Below are 20,264 nucleotides of genomic sequence, written 5' to 3' on the forward strand. Positions count from 1 at the left end.
ACTAGCAGCTGTAGCAGGAAAAAGAAAATGGTGGCTACGTATAGTCATTATAAAAATGTAGCCACTACAAATAACAGCTAGATAAACATTGGAACTACAAATAGCAGGCACCATTGATCCCCCCCCCCCCCCAAAAAAAGTAACTGCTGGCAGAGGTGCAAAATTTGCAGCTACAAAAAGCTGCTGGCTGGGAGCAGGTGACAAACTCCATGCTTTTTAATCACTGGTTTGGCTGATTTATTAATGGGTTTAGTGTTAGGAGTAGGTGGTGGTTAGTGTTAATGGAGCCGTTTTTTTAAAAAAAGAAAATGCCCTCAAAAATGCTATTTTTTGTGACAACAGGGCCCTTCTACGGTATTTTTTTAACTTCGCACATTGTAGTGTATTGATTCTACCCCCGTACTAATTTTTTTTTTTTTTTTTTTTTTTTTTTTTTTTATTATAAAGTTCCTCCTTTAATTTCAAAAGGGTTTTTATTGAAAAATTATGCTCATTAGTACAATACCAGTTAAACAAATGTTCCCCAATTGGTGAGGAAACAGGAGATTTCATCATAAAAAAGTATAACATACAGCATGTCGTTCCACACATGGATACAAAAGCATAAACCGTGCATTTGGTACAGGAGGCATATACAAGGCACCAACAAGAAGTCTTAGTTGCTAACATATCCATATATATATATATAAAGAGAGGTCAGGGAGACAAAATCAGTGAGCGGAGACCAGGATTGTCAGTATAATCCAGCCAAGGCTGCCAAGTTTTAGTGAATACATCCATTGTATCATTTAACTATTGCAATTAGTCTTTCAGAAGTTAGGATATCTGTGATAATAGGTATTGTCCTGTCGAGAGAGAGAGAGAGAGTTGGTTTTTGCCACATTCTAGCTATATGAAGCTTGCCCGCCTTAGCAATGTGTTGGGCTAGGCGGTGTGATGGGTATTTCCACCCTTTAGGTTTATCACCTAGCAGTAACATAAATGGGTCTGGTGAAAGGTCTCTTTCCAGTACAGAGCTTATAAGAGATGAGATTGAGGACCAATAGGCTTTAACTTTCGGGCAAAACAACCAAATATGTGAATGATTACCATCTCTACCGCAATTTCTAAAGCAAGATTTGGGCCTGCTGCTGTCAATCCCATGCAGCATAGTTGGAGTGATGTAGAACTTTTAAGGTGGTTTCCATGTGGGAATAGTAGCTACTGCCTTTATTGATGGTTAGACAATATTTGGACCATTGTGAAATGGTCAGAGTAGAATTGAAGTCAGCTTTCCACTGTAGCATTGGTTAAAGTTTACGTGGATCTAGGGGTTGGGACAGTACAGAGTACAGATGAGAGATAAGACGGAGAGTCAAAGGAGAGTGTTCGCACCACTTTTCAAAGTGCGTGACAGAAGCAGGCCCCTTGGCAGCTATCGGAATAGACTTAAGGAAGTGGTAAATCTGTAAGGCAGAAAAAAAATTCAGTTGGAGGAAATGTAAGAGTATTTTTAAATTTGTCCCAAGTAGGAAGATTATCTCTTATTAAAAACTCAGTGAGGTTATTGCGTTTTCGCCATTGGAAGGAGTTCTGCTCCATCCCAGGGGGAAAAGCTGGGTTATTGAAAATCTGGGTAAGAGGAGATAAGTGGATTGGAGTCTCTTGGGGAATCTTATTCTATACCACATCTGTCAAACTCCAGGCCTGGAGGGCCAGATCTATGCCAGTGTTTAGGATGGACTGAGAAAGAAGGCAATGTGTTCTACCCGATGGACCACACCTTTCCTGATTCAGACCCATCAATTCATTTGAGCTGTATCAAAAATGTGGGAGGATCTCGGCCCCCGTAGGACCGGTTTGACATACCTGTTCTATACCATAGAGAGAGGGCATGATATGAGACTGGTGAAATTGACTTGAGAGTTGCTATTTTCATATTAGTGGACCATAGAAGAGAGGATAAGCTAAGGGGCGCTAGTAGGTCATTTTCAATTTGGGCCCAGAGTGAAGGGTTGTATTTAGAGAAAATCGGGGCAAATTCAGCTATCCTTGCAGTTTGGTAATAGTTATATAGATCTGGGAGACCTAGACCTCCTCTGTGTCTATTCCAAAACATTGTTTTTTTTGAGGTTCTGCTACGATAAAGTTTCTCTTTGTCAGGGATATCCAATTCCAGTCCTCAAGTGCCAAGATCCTCACACATTTTTTGGCACAGCCCTAATAAAGGGACTGAATCAGGAAGGATGTGGTTCATTAAGTCGAACACATTTCGATGTGCATCCTAAACACTAACGTGGATATGGCCTTCGATGACTGGAGGACCTGATTAAATTGGTCTTCCCTGTTAGCTGTGCTGCCTAATTAAGCCATTAAACTTGCTAAGGAAACCTAAGGGGTAGGTGGTTTGCATGCCTGGTAGTCTGGTTTTTCTTTTTTTTCCTGTTTTGCTGCTACAAGTTTGTTTCTCTGTTTATTTTTAGGATACCAAATCAAAAACGGCTGCAGAGAAAAGGGGCTATAGATTATGTGGTATGTATGGTAAGATGATTTCTCCCTCCTATTTAAAGCGATTATGCCTTTTTTAATACCAGTATAATAGTTTGAGGAGTGTTCCTAATCCTTAAAGTGGGATTATACTCCCAAAACGCAAATTTCAGTTACTACTGTTAGTTATGTAAAAGAGCAGTTGAAAGCAATCCCACACATTCTCAGTGTAAAAATTAATATTTTCACTGCAGAGAGCAGTACAAGATAGATTCTCTGGCTAATGGCAAATGTAATAATTGCTGGCTGCCCCCTGCTTTTTTGCTGAAGTGACTCAGCTGTTGCCTGGGCGATGTCTGTTCAGCAGGGGAGGGAACAAAATCAGAACAGGCAGAGAGTGCCTTCTGCCTATGCCAGTGAGACAGAGAATAATGTATCTTGTACTGCGCTCTGCAGTGAAAGTACACATTTTTACCCACAGAGAATGTGTGAGATTGCTTTCAAATGTTTTCATGTAACTAAGAGTATTACTAAAATGTTACTTTTGGGAGTATAATCCCACTTCAGTGGTATTTCAACGTTAATAAAGTGAGATAAAATATTTTTTCCCAGACCTTAGATGGACGTGGACTTGACTTCCATATGTCCTTTGTTTTAACAAAAAAAAATTAGACTTGCAGGAAAAGACTGTTTTGGGTCAAGAGGCAAATCAATATAATGATCAGATAATCGATTTACTGCTTGGGAATCTTGCAAGCCAATGGTAATATGGGCCTGTGTCCACTACTGCGGAATATGCAGTGTTCCTTCACTTTCAAGCCGTATGAGGAAACCTTGCCTATTCTGGCAATAACATGCTGTCCGAATTGCATGCTGGTGTGTTTCTGGGCAGCAAGCAGCAGTTTCTTTCCGAATCCCTATAGTCATGCATGATACAGCTGTTGCGATTCAGCTGCGGCTTGGCAGCAGCACGGGTCTGGGTCCCAGTGGAAATTAGGTATGTCCTTTAGACACCACAGACCTTGTCCATCTAATCAAGAATGACTGGATCAGAGGCTGTGACATTTGTATTCTAATGTAGACCAAGCATATCATGGAATTGGACACCCTTGGGAAGCAGTTTGGAAGGCTGTTTGGATCACAGGACCTCTTTTATTGGGAGAGTATGTACTGATGTTTGCTAGTACACATGACATCAGTGACTCATTTGAGGAAACTCTGGATCCTCTCTTTGATTCCTCTTTTGACTTGTCTGTTATACTTGAATGTGGAAACAGATTTTTTTTTTCCTTGAGTGGTTGTGTTATTCTCTAATGAGTTTCACTATCATTAACTGTCCCGTTAGTGATGCAGCAAGTGAATGCTTGGGACTTGGCGTGTATGCACACATCCAGTTTTGATCGGCCAATGATTGGATAATTTTACCACGCCCATGCAGAATGAGAGCTTGCCTATACAATCTGTTCTAGTATTCAAAATGGGTTGGTCCTTCTGCTACAAGGTGATGGTAAAATTGGTCATTAATTGGCCCAAAAACTTTGAAAGAAGATGAGAGGGATATGAAGGCTGCCATATTTACTTGCTTTTAAACATTGAAAGTTACCTTGCTGCCCTCCTGATCCTGTGTCTCTATTACGCCATAAGCCATAGACCCTGAACATCAGGTGCTTTGACTCAAGTCTGACTGGATTAGTCGCATACTTTCAGATTTGTGACTCAGACACTGCTGATGCCAGAAGATCAACAGGACTGCAAGGCAATTGGTATTGTTTAGAAAATTAAATATTGCAGCCTTCATTTACTTCTCACCTCGGTTTCACTTTAAATATCATAGCAATTTTTGCAGTGTTTCAGGATACATCTGTTCTAAGTTGATTATAATGACTAAATCTTTTGTACCGTCTTCACTGGCTTACATCTCCCAAATCTCAACATTGGTTTCTTTGAGTGTATCTCAGCACTGGTTCATTTGAGTGGATCTGTCTGCCATTTAAAGGAATTCTCAATTGCACAATTTTTAAATAACCCTCTAATATTAGATGAAATTAGAAAATAATTAGAATTAGAAAAAAAAACGAATTGTGTATGCCTTCGAGTCTAATTGCAAGAGTTTTGATAACCTCATATTGGCCCAGCAATGCAGTTTTCTGTGGAAGATCTTCAATGCTCTTTCATCTGGAAGAGCTTCTATATCACAAGCCTTTGCCACCCTCAAGTCATTTTTACTTGGTGGCTGAGTGGCAGGTTTTTCTTAAAAAGGGGCTGCCTCCCAGTGTGGCCACTGCTGTACTATTCTAGACGGCAGGTGACTCCTCCCTTTATATTTTAGGTTTTGCAAAGTTTCTTGAAATTTAGTGAGAATTGAATCTTATCGGCAGATGACGTGGAGAGGCCGGCACGAATGCCTGGGCAGGCGCAGGAGAGGCGACCCTCTAGCGGGGTCGCGATCTTTACCGGTGGCCAGCGGGACAATGCGGAGAACAGGGGCTGTGGCGAGGGGCTGAGACTGCTGCTAGGGGCTGGAAGAAGCCCCAAGTGAATAAAATCTGTGGTGTATTTCTCACATTGAAAGTCCTTCAAGCTTCCTGTCCTGGAAAGTGTGCTTTTGGCAGCCTACATACACGAGATATTGAGGCCTTAACTTTTCATATTACAAAGGAAAATACATTTCTGATTTGCTTGAAATGAGAGGAATATGGTGGCTGCCATATTTATTTCCCTTCAAAAAATGTCTCTGAATCACATACCTGAAACAAGCATGTGGCTAATCTAGTCAGTCTTCAGTCAGAAACATTTGTTCATGGTCTATGGCTAAAGGTAGCCATACACTGGTCGATTTGCCATCAGATTCGACCAACAGACAGATCCCTATCTGATCGAATCTGATCAGAGAGGGATCGTATGGCTACCTTTACTGCAAACAGATTGTGAACCAATTTCAGCCTGAAACCGATCACAATCTGTTGTGGTGGTGCTGCTGCCGCTCCTCCCGCCCGCATACATTACCTGCTCCGCTGGTGCGACTGCCCCCGGTCACCGCTCTTCTTCTCCGTCTCCGCTCTGGTCTCCGGCATGCTTCCCTTCTTCCTGTCTGGGGGAAGTTTAAACAGTAGAGCGCCCTCTACTGTTTAAACTTCCTGCCGGGACAGGAAGAAGGGAAGCATGCCGGAGACCAGAGCGGAGACGGAGAAGAGCGGAGACCCGGGAGTCGCGCCGACGGAGCAGGTAATTTATGCGGCTCTATTGCGTCGGTCGTCGGGCACTCGAACGCCGCTAGCGATGCGCTCTTTACCCGCGGGCGATCGACGGTTATTTTCCGCACGGCGCGATTGACGGGATCGGACGGAATGGATCGAAATTCGGCGTGTAGCGTTAACGGTTGGCAGCAGATTCAATCCCAGTGATCGAATCTGCTGTCGAAACGGGCACAAATCGGGCCAGTGTATGGCCACCTTTAGAGTATTAAAAACATAGGTTTGCAGGAAAGCCAGGTAATCTGCATTGTTTAAAAAGAAATGCATATGCCATCCTCTGTATCCTCCTCAGCTCAAGTGTATTGTTTTGCCCCATCTTTTTCTTTTTTTCTTTTTCTAAAATTCTTCACAAAATAGATATCACATTCCTTTATGCTAACATTCTAAAAAGAGAGGTTTCATACTTCAGATATTAGGACGGTCATTCAGTATATTTTATGTACAGGTTCTGTAGAAAACACTATAGTCTATCTGCTCAATTCCACTAACCTAGGAAGGGATGCAAGGCCTTAAATAGCTCACTAGCCAGGTGGGTTATGTGAGTAATTGGTTAATCCTATGTGGCCTTAGGTTGACTTCCTCCATGAGGATGAAAAGCACATTACACAAGGTTGGTATCCTTTTCATGCCTGGCGAGAGCCTTAGGCCACATACAGACATCAGACCATAGTCTTTGGAAAATGAAAGATCACAGACCAATCTTACCACCCTTCCTGTAGTATAAGAGCCATACTCTACACAGTCTTTTCTATGGAGCTGAACTCCCCATCAGATAAAATCTTTGCAAGATGCTGCACACAAAGATGCCCGTACACACTCAAAAGATCATTATCTGCAAAAGATCTGTTCCTGCAAAATATCCATTCCTGCAAAATGCATTCATAGTCTATGAGATCTGCAGATCATCATACACACTTGGTTTAACAGACTTCATCTGCATATCTGGCAATCATCTGCAGATCTGAAAATCCATCCTGGTGGATCTGATCTGCAGATGATCTGCAGATGATTGTCTGTTAAACCAAGTGTGTATGATGATCTGCAGATCTCATAGACTATGAATGCATTTTGCAGGAATGGATATTTTGCAGGAACAGATCTTTTGCAGATAATGATCTTTTGAGTGTGTACGGGCATCTTTGTGTGCAGCATCTTGCAAAGATTTTATTTGATGGGGAGTGCAGCTCCATAGAATAGACTGTGTAGAGTATGGCTCTCATACTACATGGAAGGGGGTAAAATTGGTCTGTGATCTTGCATTTTCCAAAGACTTTTATCTCAAGTGTGTATGAAGCATTAATGGCCATGGAACAGTTTTTTTTGTTTGTTTTTTTAGACCTACCACTGATCAGTTTCTATACATTTATAAAGCAGTACTTTTTGGATATTCTGCCTACTTAAGACCTGTTCTTTAACCAGTAGGTGCTGTCACCAGTGGGCTTGGCCTAAGTAATTGTATATGAAGAATTTTAGTGATCCATGTCATGGAGGATGAAATGAAAGCTCAAAGTTATTCTTACTGGAAACGAGATATCTTTGTGTCCTCCACATCAGAACTAGTAAACCAGCACTTGCACAGCACGTAAAAGGGAAAGAGGCGCCCTGGTGTAATAAAAGCATCTAAAATCAGCTTAAAATCGAAAAGTGATATGAGGTAGCTTACCTCAATGACGAAACCTCTGTAGTTAATACAAGATTTTTATTAGCACAGACAACGCGTTTCGCGGGTCTTCATCAGGCCAGTAAAAGTGCCTACAATAGCAACAAGAACGCCTCAATATACTTGTACATGTATATCAAACATAATAGGAAAAAATGTTCTACCAAAATCATAAACACTGCGTCATATCATATTGATCAAATTTTTAGATGCGTTTTTGTACATAATGTTTTTTTTATAAATTATTATTATGTAAGAAAGAGTAATACTGATGATAATCGTTAGCAGTAAAGAAACTAATCGCAATAAAGGAGGAAAACTTAATGTCTTTAAAAAAAGGAAAAAAGGGGGAGTAATTTGAATAAAAATAATAATTATAATAATAGTCGCTGCTTTATAAAAATAAATAAGTATCAACATTGTTGGTAACATTAATAATCCATATTAAAAGTATATCGCTCATAAAATCATAATAAATCTATTATGAATTTATATAAACACAAATAATAATTAAGATTTGGCCAGCTATTGAATATAAATATACACATAAGTTAGACTAAGGTGATATCTCATAGCTACATAAGCTATTCGATCACAGCGCTAGTTGCTCTTTAAAAAATAGACTGGTCACAAATAGGCTAAAAGAAAAGACACAGCATTTCATTGTGCTAAGTTTGAGTATGGTGGGTGAACAGCAGGGGGAGCGTTAGGTGGTCTGATGGAATGAGAGTCAGAGCACTTACCAAATAGAAAAGATCATCTAGCATAGGGAGCCTCTGTAGGGGGCTCTGCAGAGCTGTGTTAAATAACTTCTGTAGTGTCTGAACAGCGTGCTCGCCGAAAAAGGGGTGGTACCGGAAGTTATTGATGACTTCATCACACAAAGGGCCGCCCACCGGAAGTACTGGCGGCACCATTTTGGTTCTGGGCGATGTATAGGGAAAGGCTATTGAATGCCAGCACTTTGCTGTTCTAATAGAGAACATCCAGATGCTGGGGGAAAAGGGTTTAGTAAATGGACACTAGATGGCAGCAGTGTTAACAATTCTTCAGTATAGATGGAGAAATATTTGGTATTTGTGCTTGTTATAAATTCTTTAAACATAGGCGATTAGGTGTTAGTAATAGGTGGCTTATAGTGAATTCTCAAGGTTGGTCTGAACTTCACTATCTCATTTGGAACCAATTTTACTAATTACATTATATTAATACTAAAATAGTGAATAATAATGATTATGCTAAATTATTACAAAATGCTATAAGTGCATATTGTTGGTATCAGGTGGGGTATCATAATTTGCTCATAGATTTATTAACAAATGTGCATGAAATATTTTTTTTATGAAAAATGATAATAAAAATATAAATAAATAAAAAATTAAATATATAATAAATAAATAAATATGTTTCAGAGACATCATTATAGTGCCGTCATATATGCATAGTGTGTGTTGTGCTTGTCATTTTATAGCTACTAGCTCATAAGGGTTACTATTGGGGAAAAGGAACTGGAGAGGTGGAGGAGACAGTTGGAGACTAGGAAGTGTAAGTATCTGGTCCAATGGGAAATTATGTATGGACAGAGTTGGTAGATAGTATATCTTATGGGGATACGTATAGTGAGCTGGACTTCTGAGTTAAAAATTGTGCTCTAAACATTCATTTAAACCCTCTGGTTTGAGGGTTCTCAATCTGAAGATCCAGAACATCTCTCTTGCCCGCAACCGAGCAATTCGATCGGAGCAGGAGGGATTGTCGGGTATATGTTCTATGGGCATGAAGAATAGTGTTTTTGGATCCGAGTTGTGGCACTCCGCGAAGTGCCTTGAGAGACTGTGTTTGGTATATGCTTTGGTGATGTTCCTTCTATGTTGGCAGAGTCTGGCTTTTATTTGCTGAGTGGTACATCCAACGTACTGTTTTTTTTACAGGGGCAAGTGATGAGGTAAATAACATGGGTGGTGCTGCAGTGGAATGAATGGGTGATTTCATATGAGTCTTGTGTGATTTCACAAATGAAGGAAAGTTGCCCTGGATGCAGATAATCACAGGCCAGACATTTAGATCACTTGTATTTTTGTATATTTGGAGTGGTATTTGAACTAGGTGCATGGGATACTAGTGCTCGTGGTCTGGTAGGGGCTACAATGTTTTTGAGGGTTTTTGCTCTTCTGAAGACCAGCTAGGGTTTAGCCTCTAGTTTGGGGCAGAGGTAGGGATCCTTTAATAGGGTTGGCCAATGTTTGTTGATTATAGATCTAATATTTTTGTGGTTAGAGCTAAAGCGAGTAATGAAGGTGGGTTGAGAGTCTGGGGTTTCGTCTTTTTTAGTTTTTGTCTTTAGGAGGGTCTCCTGGTCAAGTTGTCTACCTCTATGTCTAGCGGATTGCATAAGTTGTTTTGGAAATGATCGCTCTAAGAACTGATTTTTCAGATTGTCTGCTTGGGTGTCATATATAGATAAATTGGAGCAGTTCTTGCGTATACGTCTAAACTGCCCGAAAGGTATATTGGTCTTCCAAGGCTTATGATGTGAACTCCCATAATGTACATAGGAGTTCGCATCAACCCTGTTGAAAAAGGTTTTTGATTTGACCACCCCATCTACAATGTACAGTGTCACATCTAGATAGTCGATGGTAAGTGGGTTTGTGTCCATGGAGAATTTTAGTCCCCAATCATTGTTATTGATGGATTCTACAAAGTTCTCTATGGTGATGGTCTCTCCTTCCCACATGAGGATGATGATATCTATAGTACTTTATAATATTATTGCGATATGGAGTTTGGCTCAAAAATAATTGTACAAAGAGACCCATCGTAAGATTTGCGAAGGACTGAGCTAGATTGGCCCCCATTGCTGTACTCCTGGTTTGTAAATATGTTGTTTCCTGAAATGTGAAGATGTTGTGAGTATGAACGGAGTTGCTTGAAGGAGAAAGCTTTTTTTTTTTTTTTTTTTAGGGATAGGCATAGTAGTGTCAGAATATAGAAAATGGGCTATGGATCGTAGACCCACTTCGTGTCTAATATTAGTATAAAGAGCAGTGACATCTAGTGTCACCCAGTGGTAATTTGGTGACCATCTGAATGAAGTAAATGCTTGAATGAGTTGACTGGAATCTTTTAGATAGGAGGGAAGTGTGATTACATATTTTTGCAGAAAATGATCTATGTATTCAGATAAGGGAGAGGTTAGGGATCCAATGCCAGCAATAATGGGACGGCCAGGGGGGTTTATTAATGATTTATGGATTTTTGGAAGAAAATTAAAAAATGGTATTGTAGGGTTTGTAATGGTGAGAAAATCTTTCTCTTCCTTTGAAATTATGCCATCTTTTAGTGCTGTGGATATTAAATTATCATATTTTTTATATTGTTGTGATGGATCCTAGGATAATGTGGTATAATATTCTGGATCGTGTAGCAATCGGTGGGCCTCTGTCACATAGTCCACAGTGTTCATAATGACAATCCGGAAAGGTAGAAGGTTTCTACATGTGGGCCTCTGTAAGGGCCTGTTTCCACTACACGCAGATTTGATGCAGATTGGATGCAGAAAAACTGACTGTAATGAATTCCTATGGGCCTGTTTCCACTAAACGCGATTATTCTGATGCAGATTTTCCCATAGGCATTCATTGGAGTCAGTTTTTCTGCATCCATTCTGCATCCAATCTGCGTGTAGTGGAAACAGGCCCTATGATGTAGGATAAAATTAGGATTTTTTCTTAAATTCTGTGTGAATGTATTTTTCCATGTAAAAGGTATCCAGATTCAGAATTGCATCGGGGCAATCAGTGGGTTCGTTTGTGAATATTGATTGGAGGGATTAGCAGAATTGGATTTTTTTAGATCTTTCATCATAAAGTATCTTTTTAGTGTAATTTTTCTTGTAAAAGCATTGAGGTCAACAAATAATTGCACAGGGTTCCCCTTTAACCACTTCACCTCTTAGGCTAAGTTCACAGTGGGACGTTAAAGTCGCACGTTAAAACAGCATTTAACGCAGAATAACTAATTGCAATAAAAAATCGATTGCCCCATTCATAGTGCACACGTTGCGTTGGTGTCTAACGCTGCACGTTAAGTAAAAGTACTGCATGCAGTACGTTATTAGCTGCGTTGGACTGTTTGCACATGCTCAGTAATGACTTGGAAGCATAGTTTTCATTGCCTGTATTTTTTACTGTATCTGCTTTAACGCTGCGTTGCCACTTTTTGGGCGCGTTGCGTTGTAAGTTTGCGGTGCGACTTTAACGTGGCATCAAAACGCAACGTCCCACTGTGAATCTAGCCTAAGGGTTTTTCCCCTTAAACACCAGAGCAATAGGTAATATAAATAATTTTTTTTATCGTAATATACTTTTTTGGTCATACATTTTCCTGTTTGGTTAGAACACAGCTCAAGCTGTGTTCCTGCCAACCAGAATTACCAGTGACTGTCATTTTCACAATGAAATGAATACTGTTGCTCGTTGCAAGGCAATCATTTCAATTTAAACACTTAGGCCACATACACACATCAGACCATAGTCTTTTGAAAATGAAAGATCACAGACCAATTTTACCCTCTTCCATGTAGTATGAGAGCCATACCTACACAGTCTATTCTATGGAGCTGAACTCCCCATCAGAAAAAAATCTTTGCAAGATGCTGCACACACAGATGCTGTACAGACACAAAAGATTAGTATCTGCAAAAGATCTGTTCCTGCCAAAGATCCGTTTCTGCATATTGCATTCATAGTCTATGAGATCTGCAGATCATCATACACACCTTGTTTAACTGACGTTCATCTGCAGATCTGAAAATCCATCCTGGTGGATCTGATCTGAAGATGAATGTCTGTTAAACAAGGTGTGTATGATGATCTGCAGATATCATAGACTATGAATGCATTTTGCAGGAACGGATCTTTTTCAAGAACAGATCTTTTGCAGATACTGATCTGTTGAATGGCTACAGCATCTTTGTGTGCAGTTCAGCTCCATAGAATACACTGTGTAGGTATGGCTCTAATACTACATGGAAGGGGGTAAAATTGGTCTGTGATCTTTCATTTTCCAAAGACTATGGTCTGTGTGTATGAGCCTTTAGGCCCATATGCAATTCACTTTTTCTCCCAAGTTTTCTCCTAGGTGATATTTTCACAACTTGTCATAACATGCGTTTTAGGCCACCAGCAAGCAAGAAAATAACCAAAATAAATTTGATATTGCTTTTTCAACAACTTTTAGGTACTTTTTCAATTCCAAAATGCTGAAAATATAATTTTAAAAAGATGAAAATTATCACCTAGGGGAAAACTCAGGTGAAAAAGTGAATTGCATATGGCCCTTAGATTGGGTTTAGGAAAATATGTTCTTGTGCAACCGCAGGTTTGTGTGCACACAAACTGACAAGTATCTACACCCCAGGGTGCTCAAGTGAGATTTAAAGGGAGGTAGATACTCATCCCGCGGGACGGTAAGTGGTTAAAGCGCCTCCAACTTATGCTCCTCGAAAAAAACAAAAAGTGATCATAGTGCAACACTTCTGCTCCAAAATTAGATTTTCCACCATGAGATATCAGAGATGCGTGTTCACACACACACACGGCCAATCAGGCACCTTCTCCACCATGTTTGCGACCCTACTCTGTCCACACCACTCACGCTTTAAATTGGCTTCTCACAGTGAAAAGACCTCAGTCAAGCTTATGGTGAGAAGCCCACACCTTCTCAAACCATTGATTCACTCCAACAAAAAACAGATTCATCAGCTGGCCCTTTGCATCAGCCATTGGAAAGTTTAATGAGTGGGAGAGGAGTGTAAAGTGACCTGGAAGATGCAAGCAGATCAGAGGTTGGAGCAGGCACTATGCTGTTTATGCCATCCTGTCATTCAGGCCTCTTTCACAGTGTGACGTTAAAGTCGCACGTTAGAAAATATTTCAACGCCGAGCAATACTATTTCGTCACACGGCAATACGAAGTCTGTGTGACATTCAGAGTGCACACATTCCGTTTGTGTGTAGCGTTATTAGAAAGTGCTGCATGCTGTGTGTTATACATGTTATTAGCTGCATTGGACTGTTTGCACATGCTCAGTAATGACTTGGAAGCATACTTTTCATTGCCTGTATGCTCTACTGTATGCGGCGATAACGGGGCATGAAGTTGTGTTGCGACTTTTTTGGGGCGTTGCGTTGAAATTTGTGTTGCCACTTTAACGACGCATCAAACCACAATATCCTACTGTGAAATAGGCCTCAACAAAACAATATAATAGAAATTGAAAGGAGCCTGTTTTTGATAGATTGTTGTTAGATTCAATATTTATGTTGAATCTGATTTTTAATCTTGCAAAATGGCCTATAATGTGTTTCCTTTTGGTGTGCTGTTTTTCTTTCATCTTATCACGATGTTTTGGCACTGTGAAGTTGTTAGATGACAATTATAAGATAAGTTAATTGTCTTCCCCCTAAAATTGGCCCTAGACTACTATACATACACTACACAATATAGACATATGACTATGGTAGGGACTAGATTGTGAGCTCCTCCGAGGGACAGTTAGTGACAAGGCTATATATACTCTGTACAGCGCTGCGGAAGATGTCGGCACTATATAAATACATAATATTATTATTATATCTGTGCATGGAGATGGACTTTCGTAAACCTATATTTTTATACAAGCGGTTTGTCTGCTTATTCTTGACTTGGCAAATGCCTACTTTTGCAAATGGCTACAATTTCATTCCATAATGTTGACAAGTACTGTTTTAGACCATCACTACTAACTGCTCGCTACTTTGCTCCTAAGGATTTTTTACAAGCATTATGGAGTCCCTTAGACCCAATGGACTCTTACAGGTGTATATCGCACACTTGAGTTTTATAAATAATTAGTCATGTGCAGATTTTATCTAAGCCTATCTAAGGTTTCGGGACATGTCTTTATTCCTTGTATGGAGGTTTTTTTTTTTTTTTGTTTGTTTTTTTTACTACTAGATTGATGATGCAAATTACAAATTTGGCAGCCTTGTTTGGAAGAACTTGGGAAGTACCATTGGCTCCCCTTCCCTCAATTTTTGAAGCCTTATGTACCGTAGTTATTTTACATAATTGGGAGCAAATTATTTTATGTGGATTCTAGCCAATCCAGCAATAGACAAACTTCAGTATACTGGGCTACTGAAACAGTACATTTCAAGATTCCACAGATGCTTAAATGGTGCATACTGTCTGGAATTTGGCGTGGAATCTTGAAACAATATGGCTTTTATGTTAAAGAGTTTTTTAAATATATATTGGTTATTATGTTAACCAATATTAATATCACATGTATAGGTATTTCTCAGCTATGGTAACCTGTAGAAGTATTTTTATTAGATGGTTTGGGATTTGATCACATACATGCACACTCTGAGGCCTCAGCCAAATTTTAATTTTGAGGTTATGGTGTAACCTACCTTGACCAACCTCTTTTCTTGTTTTATGTTTAACTGATGATAGGTGTTTAGGTTTCTGATTAGCGTCTTACATACTGTCATTAAATAAATCAATGGCAGTTTAACATTTTAAACAAGCTCAGTTTTTCTGAAATTACCAGAAAGTTCAGGTTTCACTACTAGACATTTACAGCAACAGAACACTACTGATGCAGTGATGGCTCCTTTTGGTGTGCAAACAGTCCCATCTTTACATTTTCTGGGATCAGCAATTATCTGCACAGAATAGAAAGTACATTCTTAACATTCATTTGCATCCTGTTTATATTGACTCCATCAGCACGAAAGCTACAAACAGCTAAAAGTGGATAAAGACATGCTTTTTTCCCCTCTTTTTGCACCCCTGATGCCGATTTCATAGAAAATTGACAGTAGCATTTCATATTGAAAAGACATTACCAACATTTATGCTGGTATGTGCAGTTGTCCACCTAAAAAGAAGATAAGGAGTTTGAAATATTGTCTGTAGAAATCCTTGTAATGTATAAAGTTAATCTGTAGAGAATTATTTTTTTTCGCCCTCAACAAAAATGCAGTTTACTTCAAGCAGTATTCATGAATAATGGTATCTCCTGTAAGCATAACCTAATTTAGCATCAAATCTTTTTATGTTTTGACAGGGGACTTCTTGCCATATACATTTGTGAAGGTGTCCTAGGGGAATGCATCACCAGTAACATTGATAAAATGTTTAGTGCTTAAAACGGGTAAGCAAAAGTTTGCAACTAGTCTATTTTAATTGGATTTTACAACTCATGGGGTTAAATGAAACCTCATAGTTAAATGGGTTACATGTCCATCAAGTTGAACCTCAGTCCATAGGCACCATAGTTTTTATCCAGAGAAAGGCAAAACTACTCCCTTTGTGGTTCACAGGACAAATACATTCCTTCCAGATGCCGCAGAGTCTGATGAATTTCCTGGATCAAAGCTTCACACATTATTATAAATGGTTATCAATAGTTATGAAAATTTGCCAAGCCCATGGTAGGTACATTAAACTATCAGTATTACTCTGGTAGAGATTAGATTGTATGCTTATCTGAAACACAGGTGGTGACTTGTTTGATGTACAAAGTGCTGAGTTAGATTTTGCTTCTATATAAATACTGTACATCGGTCATAATGATATAAAAATATTGAAATTAATTCTGCCCCTTGACACATATATTAATCTGCACCAGTTAAAGCAAATGTAAAGAGACTTAAAAAAAAAAAAAAGTCTTCCCAATACTCTGTGTCTTTGATCCACCGCTGTCCCCATTGTCATTTTGTTTCTTCAAGACTCTGTGGAAGCACGGGTACGTCCACACTGCGCATGGGCGATCCAGAACTTGAATGTGTGCAGTATGGATCTGCTTGTGTTTGGAGGTACTCAAGGACGCAAATAATTCTACATGAGAACTCCTGAAGGAATCTTTGCCCGGGAGCCGGGAAGGGGGCTGTTTGGGGTGGTGTTATAGTGGTGGATTGAGGGCACGGAGAGGAAATCAGAAGATCTTTTTTTAAGGTCGCTTCCGTTTTACTTTAAGCTCATGGTGTTGTCAAGTGGCAACATTTTCTTCTATCTACAATTAACGTTTTATTTTAGAAAGCACAAATTTTTGTTGAAGCTTCTTTTAATTAAAGGGTCGCTATTATGAAAAAGTGTATAATTTAAAATTCGTGTTTACACATACTTATTAAAGTACATTTCTCCTAGAGTAAGATGCACCACACCATGAATTCAGTTTCTCCTGTTTTGCTGTCGATTATAGTAGTCAGGAAAAGTCGGACAGATCTGACAGGTTTTGGACTAGTCCATCTCCTCATTTGAGATTGTCCAGTATTGCTTTTATTCTTTGCAAAGCCACTCTGGAAAGGATCTATACAAAGATGCTGACCAGTCTCCCTACTCGTTTGCACACTATTTTGAACTTGGCAAACTGCCATTCAGTAAGTGCTTTTGAAAACAAAGGAAACATGGCAAATTCCCTATGAGGAGATGGACTAGCCAGATCTGTCAGATTTTTACGATCCACTGTGACAGGGACATAGGAAAAAAGTTAATTTATAGTGTATTTTACTGTGGAACTAATGTACATTATCATTTCATTTTCTAATAAACCCCCAAATAAAGCCATGGTTCACAGAGAACTTACAAAGCATTAAAGGGATCTTATTGTTTAAAAATATCAGTCAGGAAAAGGGCACAAAACATTTGCAGCAAATTGGATATACCATGGAAGACAGTCTTCAATACATGGAGGAAATATAGAATAACAATGACTTTGTCAACCACTGGACATCCCTCCAAAATTGTTGAAAAGACAAACAAAATGTGTGGTTAAAAAGGACTTTATTTCCTTGACTGCAGAGTGATATAAAAATAGGCCAATTATTCTTAACATTTTACCATTCCCAGGGTTGGCAGCACTACTCATTTGCCTCTGTTACTTTTTCTGTCTAGCTGGCTCTCCTTGCATGTATGGTGTTTCCTGTCAACATTGATGTGAATTCAAAGTGTCACCAATGAGAAAGAGATGCAGATAAGTGTGGAACCAGCCCAGAATAAAAGACATATCAGAGGCAAAGTCTGAGGACTGCCTATGCACTCTGCAATAGTCCAAGTATTGCCAGTACACCAATTTTCAAAGCACACCTTTTTATTGTGCCATGCACATGAAAAGTACAAGCAGTTGTTTTGGGGACCTTGCAGGGTCCTCCTCTATCAAGGTAAGTAGATTACTACATGCCTAGTTAAAGGGGGACACTGCGAGGTCCCTGAAACAATTGTCGGTAGTTTTCATATGGAAGGCACAATAAAAAGGGGTGTTTTGAAAATTGGTGTGCTGGCAATAATTAGACTTTGTACTTGTATGGTTTTGGCACCATTTGTCTTGCACCCATACTTGGGCAGTGTGCAGCCGAACTCCTGGATCTGTCAACTCTACAATAGGGAACTGAGGAGGAACGAAGGGTAGTAGCAGGCATAGAAAAGTGATTCTATGGGGACCTGGACAGGCAGGGGATTTTATATAAAACCGGTAATCCCCTATATATGTAGCAGAACTGCATCCACACTGTGCATATTAAATCTGCCTATTAGTATATAAAATAAAAATATGTACATTCTTGATATGGTGGAAATGTAGCCTGATAGGCAGGGGCCAGTGTTTTAGGAAGACCTAGCCAAATTAAAGTTAGTTGAGGCTTATTCGTTTATTATCAGTATGTTAGGTTAAGTTTATCTTGAACATATTTCTTTGCCTACGTAGTAGAGTGGACCCGATTAGCAGCTATTTCCGCCTGTGCCCGAGCGGAAAGCTGCTACTGCAACTGCGCTGGTTCGCGGTAGGTAAATATTTACCTCTCTGCTGTTCGGGAGCTGCCAGCATTGGAACCGAGGGACACAGGAGGATGGGGGGAATCTTAATGTCCTGCTAGAACCGAAAATTGACTCTTCCAATCGGAACTAATTTCTTCCCTTTCAGATGCTGAGGCTCATTTGGCAACAATTACAATCCCTTCAGTTGAGCCATGTGGAGGTTGGCTAAACCATCAGGCAGATACTATACCTTTTTATTCAGGGTTACATTAAAAATATACTAGAATTAAGTAATTATTATACAGAAGGATTTAAGTAGGCTAACTGATTTTGAGATTGGGATGGTGTCGATATTGGATCATGCTCCTGTGCACTCCAGGCTTACATAGGGGAGGACTTCTACCAAACCGTCGCTGAGGAAACTGAATTCTGGCCTACTGACCAAAAAAAAACTGATTCAGCTGATCTGGGATATTATACTGCATTATTTTGGTAAAAATAAACCCCTAGAGGCACATAAACCAGTAGTAAGAGGTGTCTTGGGGAAGTTGGGTGCAAAATTGAAAAAAAGATAGAGATGAGGCAATTGATTTTCAAGCGGGTAAAGTAAAAGATTTAGAAACTGCACATAAAAGATCATTACAGCAGGGAGACCTAGACAAGCTCAGGAAAGAAGGAGAGCAACTCTTGAAACTGCAGTATAATAGGACACAACCGGTATTTCAGTTTTGTAAGAAAAAGCTGTACAAGGAGGACTATAAGCCAGGCAGATTGCTAGCAAGACTATTGAGGAATAGGAGAACGGAATAGCAGATGACTTTTATTTGGAGGAAAGATCAAACTAAGATACAGTATATAAGCTGCAAGACATTTCTGAATTAAGATAGAGAGCCTAATGTACCCTAAGGATGGGGGGTTGTACCCTAAGGAAGGATGGAAGCCCTAACACCCCCGTGTTAGGGCTTCCTGATACTTGGAGATATTATCAAGTGGTTATTATCGACAGGGTGATAGACTGGCATTGCGATGGGCTAGCTTAAGGCTGGGTAGAGTTGGGCCGAACGGTTCGCCTGCGAACGGTTCCATGCGAACTTCCGTGGTTCGCGTTCGCGTCCCGCAGGCGAACCTTTGCGGAAGTTCGGTTCGCCCCATAATGCACATGGAGGGTCAACTTTAACCCTCTACATCAGTCAGCAGGCCCAGTGTAGCCAATTAGGCTACACTAGCCCCTGGAGCCCCACCCCCCTTATATAAGGCAGGCAGCGGCGGCCATTACGGTCACTCGTGTGCCTGCATTAGTGAGAGTAGGGCGAGCTGCTGCAGACTGTCTCTCATAGGGAAAGATTAGTTAGGCTTAGCTTGTTCCTGGCTGCATACCTGTTCTGTGAACCCACCACTGCATACCTGTAATGTGAACCCACCACTGCATACCTGTTCAGTGAACCCACCACTGCATACCTGTTCAGTGAACCCACCACTGCATACCTGTTCAGTGAACCCACCACTGCATACCTGTTCAGTGAACCCACCACTGCATACCTGTTCAGTGAACCCACCACTGCATACCTGTTCTGTGAACCCGCCACTGCATACCTGTTCTGTGAACCCACCACTGCATACCTGTTCTGTGAACCCACCACTGCATACCTGTTCTGTGAACCCACCACTGCATACCTGTTCAGTGAACCCACCACTGCATACCTGTTCTGTGAACCCACCACTGCATACCTGTTCAGTGAACCCACCACTGCATACCTGTTGTGTTCAGTGAACCTGCCACTGCATACCTGTTCTGTGAACCCGCCACTGCATACCTGTTCTGTTCAGTGGACCCGCCACTGTATACCTGTTCTGTTCAGTGAACCCGCCACTGTATACCTGTTCTGTTCAGTGAACCCGCCACTGTATACCTGTTCAGTGAACCTGCCACTGCATACCTGTTCTGTTCAGTGGACCCGCCACTGTATACCTGTTCTGTTCAGTGGACCCGCTACTGTATACCTGTTCTGTTCAGTGGACCCGCCACTGCATACCTGTTGTGTTCAGTGGACCCGCCACTGTATACCTGTACTGTTCAG

The 20,264-nt window shown here is 40.3% G+C and overlaps 1 protein-coding gene across 4 annotated transcripts in view; it reads left to right on the forward strand.

The window, feature by feature from the left end:
- Nucleotides 1-20,264, forward strand: part of INO80D (INO80 complex subunit D) — a 114,541-nt gene that overhangs the window by 23,591 nt on the left and 70,686 nt on the right. The window contains exons 2-3 of one of the 4 annotated variants that reach the window (XM_068244997.1): nucleotides 2,463-2,520; nucleotides 15,500-15,586. The exons of 1 other annotated variant lie outside the window; for it this stretch is intronic. The gene's annotated coding sequence lies outside the window, so the exon portion shown is untranslated. The remainder of the gene's footprint in view (nucleotides 1-2,462; nucleotides 2,521-15,499; nucleotides 15,587-20,264) is intronic. 2 more of the 4 variants (XM_068244998.1, XM_068244996.1) reach the window with 2 other exon arrangements.

This window comes from Hyperolius riggenbachi, chromosome 7 (assembly GCF_040937935.1).
Source record: "Hyperolius riggenbachi isolate aHypRig1 chromosome 7, aHypRig1.pri, whole genome shotgun sequence".
NCBI lineage: Eukaryota > Metazoa > Chordata > Amphibia > Anura > Hyperoliidae > Hyperolius > Hyperolius riggenbachi.